The sequence below is a fragment of the Equus asinus genome, chromosome 15 (assembly GCF_041296235.1).
Source record: "Equus asinus isolate D_3611 breed Donkey chromosome 15, EquAss-T2T_v2, whole genome shotgun sequence".
NCBI classification, from domain to species: Eukaryota; Metazoa; Chordata; class Mammalia; order Perissodactyla; family Equidae; genus Equus; species Equus asinus.
This window is the reverse complement of record NC_091804.1, coordinates 35515517-35524397: the sequence shown is the minus strand read 5'-3', so window position 1 is coordinate 35524397 and position 8881 is coordinate 35515517.

Below are 8881 nucleotides of genomic sequence, written 5' to 3'. Positions count from 1 at the left end.
GAAACCCTGGGCTGCCGAAGCAGAGCGCGTGAACTTAACCACTCAGCCACGGGGCCGGCCCCATCCATCTCAAGCTCTTTATTACAACTGCAAAATCCCTTTGCCATGTAAGGTAACATAGTCACAGGCTCCAGAGATTAGGACGTGGATGTCTTGGAGAGCCATTATTCTGCCTACCATGCAGGGCTTGAGGCCCGGAAGACTGACCTCAGAGCAGGCCTCTTAAGCCCTTCCATGCCTCGTGCCTCACTAGGCTTGGTGAAGAGGGAGAAACGTGATTGAGAAAAGCCGTTGAGCTGGAGGAGCTCAGGGCTGGAGTGGGTGAGATGCATTTGATTGTAACCGTAGCAGAAAGAGGACCCTTCAGGGGAGAGGATGGGGCAAAAGGCAGGTAAGGCTTTGACCTCATCTACCCAGCCCTTTGTTGGGGAACCAGGCCAGAAGACAGAGTTGCCTGCCAAAGATCGCACAGTGAGAGAACTCCAACTGGAGCAGGCATCAGCCTGGGGGTCTGACTGGAACGGAGTCCAATTGATTGGGGTGGTGAGCGCTAAGGGCAAAGGCAAGGCTCCCTGCTTCCCTCCTCCCTGGTGCTGGCTATGATAGCCTTCTCGAGGGGGTTTCTATTCTTACGGGCTCTTTTCTCCTGCAGTCTCCCTCGTGGACACTGGATGGCGCCTGGAGCCCTGATGTGGATGGGTCCTGGAACTCTTTCAGGCACTTGGCATCTGGCTCTTGGCCTGATGAGCCAGGGCCCCTCTCCGTTCACACCCGTCCTCTCACTCTGGAAGACCTCACCACCCAACTCTGGCAGACTCCACCACCCTAGCCTAGAAACTGCTTCTGTGCCTTGGGCATTGGCCACACACTACTGAATTTGCAGACCAGCTCTGCTCCTCACTGGCTGTGTGTCGGTGTTGACAGGTTGCTATCATCCATCTCCGATTCTCCCTCTCATTTCCCTTTCCTCTTACTCCTTTACCCCTTTGCTTGGGGAAGAATGTCCCACATACAGGTAGCTAGCTCTTGCTTCTTTGTTTATACCTCCCTCCTACTTCAAAGGATAGAAGATGCACAAAGAACTCATCAGTTCTTTGGAACAAACATCCACTAACCCAAGAACAGAAAGTAAGAACCCAGGTAACAGTAGGGGGAGAAAATCATTGCCAAGAGAAGGCCCAGAGCCTGAGCAGACGCTGGGCCTCGGCCTCCCAGTGTCCAGGCAGGCAGCGAGGTTACGTGGCTTTCAGAACCTGGTAAGAGCACTCATATTTTGGGGGCTTCTTGAGCCCACATCCCCTGGAAGGAACTCAGCATCCTCAACCCTCTTGGTTTCCTGGAGATTTGAATGATTAAAAAGGACAATATTTTCTGCAATTGTTGACAGAGATGTCACTCATGGAGCTATTTCTTTCTTTCTTACTTTCTTTCTTTCTTTTTTTTTGCTGAGGAAGATTGGCCCTGAGCTAACATCTGTTGCCAATCTTCCTCTTTTTGCTTGAGGAAGATTGTTGCTGAGCTCACATCTGTGCCAATCCTCTATTTTGTATGTGGGACACCACCACAACATGGCTTGATGAGTGGTGTATAGGTCCACGCCTGGGATCTGAACCTGTGAACCTGGGCCACCAAAGCAGAGTGCACAAACTTAACCACTATGCCACCAGGCTGGCCCTAGAGCTGTTTCTTATACTTGGTAGTGTGCAGTAGACATGGCCTCAGATGGAAAAGCCAAGGGCAGGATGGGCCTGCAACCTCAGGCAATGGCCCTGACTCCCTTTCTGAATTTTACCTCTCTCTATGTTCTCTGGCTCTCTGTTTCTCTATGACTTTCGGCCTTTCTATCCTTGTCTTCTAGCTCACAGCCCTTCTCAGTCTCTCCAGCTGGCACAGCTGCTGTCTCCAAGGTTTATCCACTCTTCTGACTCTGGACCCAAGAGAGTGAGAAAAGAGAGAGGAGAAAACTATCAATTAGAGAATGCCAACAGCATGCCAGGGACGTTGCATGTCTTGCACCTGCGTAGTCTTGTTTAGATTCCTCAACCTGTAGAGGGGAAAATGAAAGTTCAAGGAGGCCAGTTGCCCAAGGCCACAGAGCTTCAAGCTGGGACTTGAACCAAGTGTCCCTGATCCCAGAGGATCCCTCTTTCTCACTTCCACCCTTCAGGTCATAGGGGCAAATCTGGGCTTTTTCCAACAGACCAAGCAAAGCACAAGATATGGAAGAGATGAGGGGGCAGAGTGGGGATTTTTCATCCAGGGGAAGCTCAAGCACATTTAAAACTCCCAGGTCCGTGAGCCACTGTTTCTCTCTGCTCCTCACTGTGCCCTGGCCAGTCCCCCCTCCCCTCAGCCCACCACTGCTCTGCCCTTTCAGGTCCAAGGAGAGTCTTTTTCCTGAAGTGGTGAGTGTAACTTCTGCTGCTCCCCTGGGTCTCTCATCCCCAGGCGGTGCATGGCAGGCTAGGCGCTTCTTAGCCGCTGAGCTGTGGGTGGGGATTCATGGAGGAAGCAGGCGGAGGAAAATAACAATGCCATCACTACAATACGCAGATGATAGCGGAGGTCCATTTTCTCCAGATGAACGAGAAAATCTCAGGGTGGCCTCTCTCCCCTGGTGGAGAGCACCTGTTCCCAATCTTGGAGGATGCTTGAAAAATGCCTTCCCAGGATTCCCTGAATGCCTGTTTGGGAGCTGTGTTAGTTACTGCACTAGGCACTGGGGATGCAGTGTTAAAAAAGAGAATCATACTCCCCGTCTGCAACCTGTGTTTTAGGAGAGGAAGGCAGGTGACAAATAAGAATGAATAAGCTTTCAAATAGTGATAAATACTAGGAAGATGACAAGTGTGCTGTTGAATAGAATCTCTGCGATGATGGAAATGTTCCATAACCACTCTGTCAATACGGTAGCCAGCAAGTGGCTGCTGAGCGCTGGAGACGTGGCTGATGTCATTAATAGGAGGAAGGAACTGAACTTTAAATATTATTTTAATTAATTAATTAAAAAGTGAATAGCCCCATGTGGTTATTGGCTTCTGAATTGGACAGCTTCAGTCTAGAGAGTACCTGGAGAGGGGAGAGGCGATTACTCTGGATGGGGGGGAGGGGTCAGGGGTCATCCCTACAGGAGGTGACATTTGAGCTGTGGTCTGAATGATGAGCAGGAGCCAAACTTCCAGTGTTCCGGGGAGAGAGTGCAGGGAGAGAGTGCGAATGCAGAGAGCCGGCGGGTGGGAACACGCTCCGTGATCCCAGGGTGGAAAGGAGGCCTGCGTGGCTGGAATTTCATCGGCGGGGCAGCATGGTGGGAGCTGGTGGTGGATGGAGAGGCTGCAGGGGCCAGATAACCGGGGCTTGGCAGGCTGCCGCCAGGGGGCGGGATGTGTTCACTGCCCTGCTCAATTTCTCAGGCCTCTCTGCTTCCCAGCTAAGAAAGTGAATGTGGCTGCCCCTCCCATGCCACCCCATGTCTTGCAGGGCTTGGGGAGGATCAGATGAGGCTAGGTGATGTTCACATCCTTCCTAAATTGTTAGAATGCTGCCCATAAGAGCAGGGTACAGCAGTGAGTGTGGTCCCGGGCCAGCAGCATCAGCACCCCCTGGGAACTTGTCAGGAATGCACATTCTCAGGTCCCACCCCAATCTACTGCTTCACAGCTCTGGGGCTGGGGCCCGGCAGTCTGTTTTCACAAGCCCTCCTGGTGCTGGTGGTATATGCTCAAGTTTGAGAGCAACTGTGAAGTGATGACAATCACCTCCTCTTCCTCCTTCCCATTCACAGCCCCTACAAATGCCCCCGCCCCCCAACAGAGCTCCTTCACGGTGGGCAGGAAGGTGTTGATGCTCACTATCCTCCCTAACCCTCCTCCCCCCAGGACTGGCTCCGTTTTTCATCCACATACACAGATTTTTTTTTAATCTGGTAAATAAAACCTCTGTATTAAATTTTTTTTTAATTATAAAAGCAATTCAGGCTCATTGTTAAAATAAAACTTTAAGTAGCACAGAGGGTATCAAGTGAAAAAAAAATCCCCTGGCTTTACAAATCCCACTCCCCAGATGTGACCATAGAACAACGGTTTCCTGTGATTCTTTCCAGACGTTTCCTGTGCTTACAGAGACAGCCAGCGCCGTGCCCTGAAGGGAGTTTGCTGGGTTTCGAATCCCAGGTTTGCTTCTTATTTGCCGAATAAATTGGACAAGGTGCCTCCATTTCTTCATTTGTAAAACGAAGTTAATACCAGCGTCAACCTCATAGAATTGTGGAAATTAAATAAATTAATTCAAGTAAAGCAGTCAGTGCTTGGCATCTGGGAAGCACCGTGTAAGTGTTAGCAATTTCAGTGTGTATTTTTATGATTTCTTTTGAAAAAATGGAAGCGTACTCTTCACATTACCTGAAGCTTGCTCTTTTCACTCACTGCTGAATCTGGGACATATTTTTCCTCTGGCAGGACATGTGCACCTACTGGTGGAGGATGTTTCTTGTTTTCTGTCTGTCCTGTATCTGACCATCCTTCCCTATGGGGGGTTCTTCATGGGCCTTGTGGGAGGCTACGGGAGCCAGAACACCTTTCTCCACTCCTTGGAAGCTAGAATGTGGGCGTGATAGCACAGAGCAGCTGTTCAGAGCACCAGCGAGGGAACCAGACTGACTATTTGAATCCCAGCTCTGCCACTAGCTGTGTGATCTTAGACAAGTTTCTTAACTTCTCTGTGCCTCTGTCAAAGGGGGCCCAGTTTTCTCATCTGTAAAATTGAGATGATCATATTCCCTATGCCACTGGGTTATTGTGAGGATTGAATAAGATAAGCCATTTAACATTCTTAGAACTCTGCCTGGTGTGTAGTATTTCTAAAAGAGGTGTTTGTAAATAAACAAAATGCACAGCTGAGCTTTAATAAATTCTATGCTTTCTCTTTGGGCTATGAATCTTGAGGGAATAAAGCAAAGGTACAGGGGCAGTTGGGAAGTCCTTCATGACAGTGACAGTGTTGAGAGTCTGCTGAAGAGATCCTAACCAGATAATCCTCGCCAGTGACCTTGGCTGACTTTCTTGGTTTCTGATCGTTATTTCCACAAACTACCTGATATCCTTGCAAGGCTTCCAAGTTGCACAATTTCAAAAGGCAGGGCAGGAGAGACGCATGTACATGGAGCACAGTGTGAATGGCACCCCCTAGAATTGTGAAATAGTCTCCCCAATATTCTTACAAAAGAGCCCTTTCTGCTTAGTGACCCAGGCTTGGTGTGTTGTTCCTTTCATCCAAGAACTTTGGCCACACCCTACTTCATTCTTTGTAAGGGCTGCGTAGTATTCCACTCTATGTATGTGTCAGATTTCATTGAATCACCCTTTATTGGTGGATATCTGGGTAATTTACAGCTATTCTACACTCCACAGGCAAACGACATGCTTCTCAGAGCCTATTGTCGGCCCTCATGGCCCCGCCTCTGACCTCCGCCCCCCCGCAGGCATGCGGCTGGCTAGGGAGTGGGCTCGTCCACAGTCTCACACAGCGCCAGGTGTGAGCTTCCACCTGCTTGACCAACGCACGACTGGCCAAAGGTTTTAGAATAACAGAGAGCTCGATGGGTCAGGGAGGAAGTGGCAGGTGATTCTGGGAGGGGGAGTTACGTATAGCCAGGCTGGTCCCCTCACACTCAGCCCCCTCCCCCAAAGCCAGGTCTGCCCTCACAGTGTTGGTCTTGTCATCTCACTTCAGCGTGGAAGAAACAGCTGCACGGCCTCTGAAGCCGTGAGGGACCAGTGACTTTCGTGTCCCCCTCCCAGGGGTACTTGCACTTTAAAAGAAACCTGGAAGGAAGAGGGCCAGGGCTGAGCCAAAGGGAGCATTTGTCATGGTGGGGTTTCAGGCAGCCAAGGCCACATATATGTACCGAGCCCATCACGTGTTCCAGGGACGGCGATGGGCTCTTTATCCCACGCGATCCTGTGTAATTCTCATGGCAACTCCGTGAAGTTGTTATCATCACTTCCATTTCACAGATGAGGCAATTGAGGTCAGAGAGGGGAAGAGATGTTCCTAAAGCCACTCGGTGAGCAACTCTATAACCAGGGCTCTTTCTACTTCGTCAAGGTGGTCAGTAATGGCAAGAATGTTTGGGGTGAAAATGGGGGGCTTTCCTTTGACTCAGTAACATCTGCCAAAAGGCAGAGTATCTGGGAGGAGAGAGAGGATTGGGGAAGGACTGAAGTGAGTTCTGGGAGCTTTGCACTCTCACTTCCGCTGCATTCCAGGAGGGCGGGAGGAGAGAGGGAGTTGAGGACAATTGATGTGTGCATTGAAGAACAATAATGGTGACAATGATCCCAGTAATCACGATGGCAGTGTTTTGGGTGATTCACAAAGCAATTCCCCATCTCTCGCAGCTCAGCAGAGCCACACAACCAGCCAGGGGGAAAGATGAGGCCATGGGCAGTTCCCATTTTACAGAAGGGAAACCTAGGGCTGCTAAGGGGGAGGAGCTTGCCCAAGTTCATGTGTTGAGTTACTCCCAGGGCTGGGGGACCCACAGCTACTGTCTCCCAGTCCTGGGCTCTTGCTGCCTCATGTGGGCCACAGTTGAGAAAGGGTGACGGTTGGGCTCTCCCCTGACCAACTGGCTGCCAGAGACAATGGGGACTCTGTTGGGGCTGAACTCAGCCACGTCCCCTCCCCAGCCTCAGGTTGAGTGCCAGGCAGAGGGTTTGGATTGGAGGCTGGGGAGGTCAGAGGGCAGAGGGCTCTGGTTTGAGTTGGGGGGTCTACTCCCAAGTCAACCATGCATCTACCAGGTGTCCATGACCCCTCACTCTGGCTGACCCCGCTCCAGAGTCTGATTCCATGACTTTGACCTGGACCAGACTCCTTCCCTAGATTCTGTGTGCGTGTTCAAGTGTGTGTGTGTCCACCTTTTTGGCAAGGGCCTCTCTCCTATTCTGGCCTAGCTTTGCAGCCTCTCTATTCGAAAAAATCGTCCTCCTTCATGGATGATGCCCACCAAGCACCTGCTATGTGCCAGGTTTTATGCTGGGAGCTTTCACCTCTATCATTTTCATTCGAGCTGCTCCTTAACCCTTCCTGGTGGGTTTTATTTTCCCCATTACCCTCCTATCTCTGTCTTTAAAATTAATTGTGGCTCAGGATTGAAACCACTTTCTAATTTAGTCAAAGAAGGACTTCTGTGGGTTTCAGAGAGGCAAGTGGAGCTATGTGCCCTTATCTTTGCCATCTTTAACCAAAAGTTCTCATATTATTTTTCTAATAAAAAAATCTCGAGCTAAAACATGCTCGTGTTGCTGTGGGAGGGGACAGCACCCGGACCCTGGGCATCGGGGCCAAGTACAGCAGCTCTGATGCCTCCCATCCTTGTCCACCATGTTTAATTTAAATATCTGTACCAAACGGAGAACCCACATGATGAGTGAGGTGGTAGAAAGGAAAAAGCAGACAGTAAACAGACAGTTCCCTTGTGTGTGTGGACTGAATCCAAAGGGCCAATGTGTTGTTGGAAAGAATTCTAGATGAAAACACTGTTCCACGGAAACTCGACCAAGACCCTAGTAACATTCCTCAACAGAAAGCATTTATGAGCCCCCTTCCCCAGAAGGTGTCATGTGCCACTTCTATTCCAAAGAGCCATGTTCCCTCTCGGAAGAGTGCAGAGGAGCTGTGGTCTCTTCATTCCTTGATGTCTTCTATACCCATTGTAATTTCTTATGCTGTGCAACCCAGAGAAAAGGAGTGTGTTGAGAAAGCAGAAATAAATCAATAACTGACCACAAAACATCACCTGCATTTCCGCAACCCAAAGATAACTAATAATATTTTGATATAACTGTTTTCCTTAGGCATTTTACAAAAGCTTTAAACATCTATAAGACTTTTGACACATAGCACCATATTGCTTTCTAGAAGGAGCATGCATGTATGCGTATTGACTGATTTGCACTTTCCCAGAGAAAGTCATTTCAAGGACAGAATGTGCCACATAGCATGAGCAAAGGTTTCAGAGCCAGGCCTACCTGAGTTTGAATCTCTGCTCTGACACTTTCTAGCTGTATGGTGTTGGAAAAATCTCTTGTAATCCCCAAGAGTCTCAATTGTTTTAACCATAAAATAAAGGTTGCACACTCCTATTTGTACGTTTTGACCCCAAATGCAGGGATTAAATGAGAGCATGCACTTGAAGTGCTGTTCACAGGGCAGGAGTAACAGGAGGAGTAACAACAGCAAACACTTATTGCATGATCCCTGGACACCAGGCTCTTGACACTCACTGTCTTGTTTAATCCTCAGAATTGGCTCATGAAGCAGGTGTTCTTTTCCTCATTAGGCAGCCAGGAAGGGAAAAAGCTAGGACATAAACTCCCCTCACCGGGCTGCATCAACAAATGGCATCGACATGGGAAAGAGACTGGGGACATCCTCATTGGTTTGTATGGTCCTAAAGAGGGATTTTCTGGGATCCAGCAATGGGTAAGGATTTAAAGAGGCTGGTCCAGATAGATGTAAAATCTGGGAGAAGGGGCCAGCTGGAGACAACTCCTACCCCAGAGGTGAAGTATATTGCAAGACATATGTGTTGTGGAGACATACGGGAACCAGGGTAAGCCAGAGTAAGGGAGCAGGGAGGGGAAGGCAGATGGGGAGGAGGGAGCCCAGGCTGGGGCAGGGATGGAGGGCATATCAGAGTGAATATAGGAAGTATACATTAGGCAGGGTAGACCTAGAGCCTCAGAGGGTTGGAGGCTAAGACTCTGCAGCCACGTGCCTGGAAGGGGCAGCGTTCCAGGTGGGATGGACTCCAGCGTCAGTTTGTGTTAGATTCTAATATTAAGAGATAGAGAGGAAGGTATACCTCCCCCCCAGC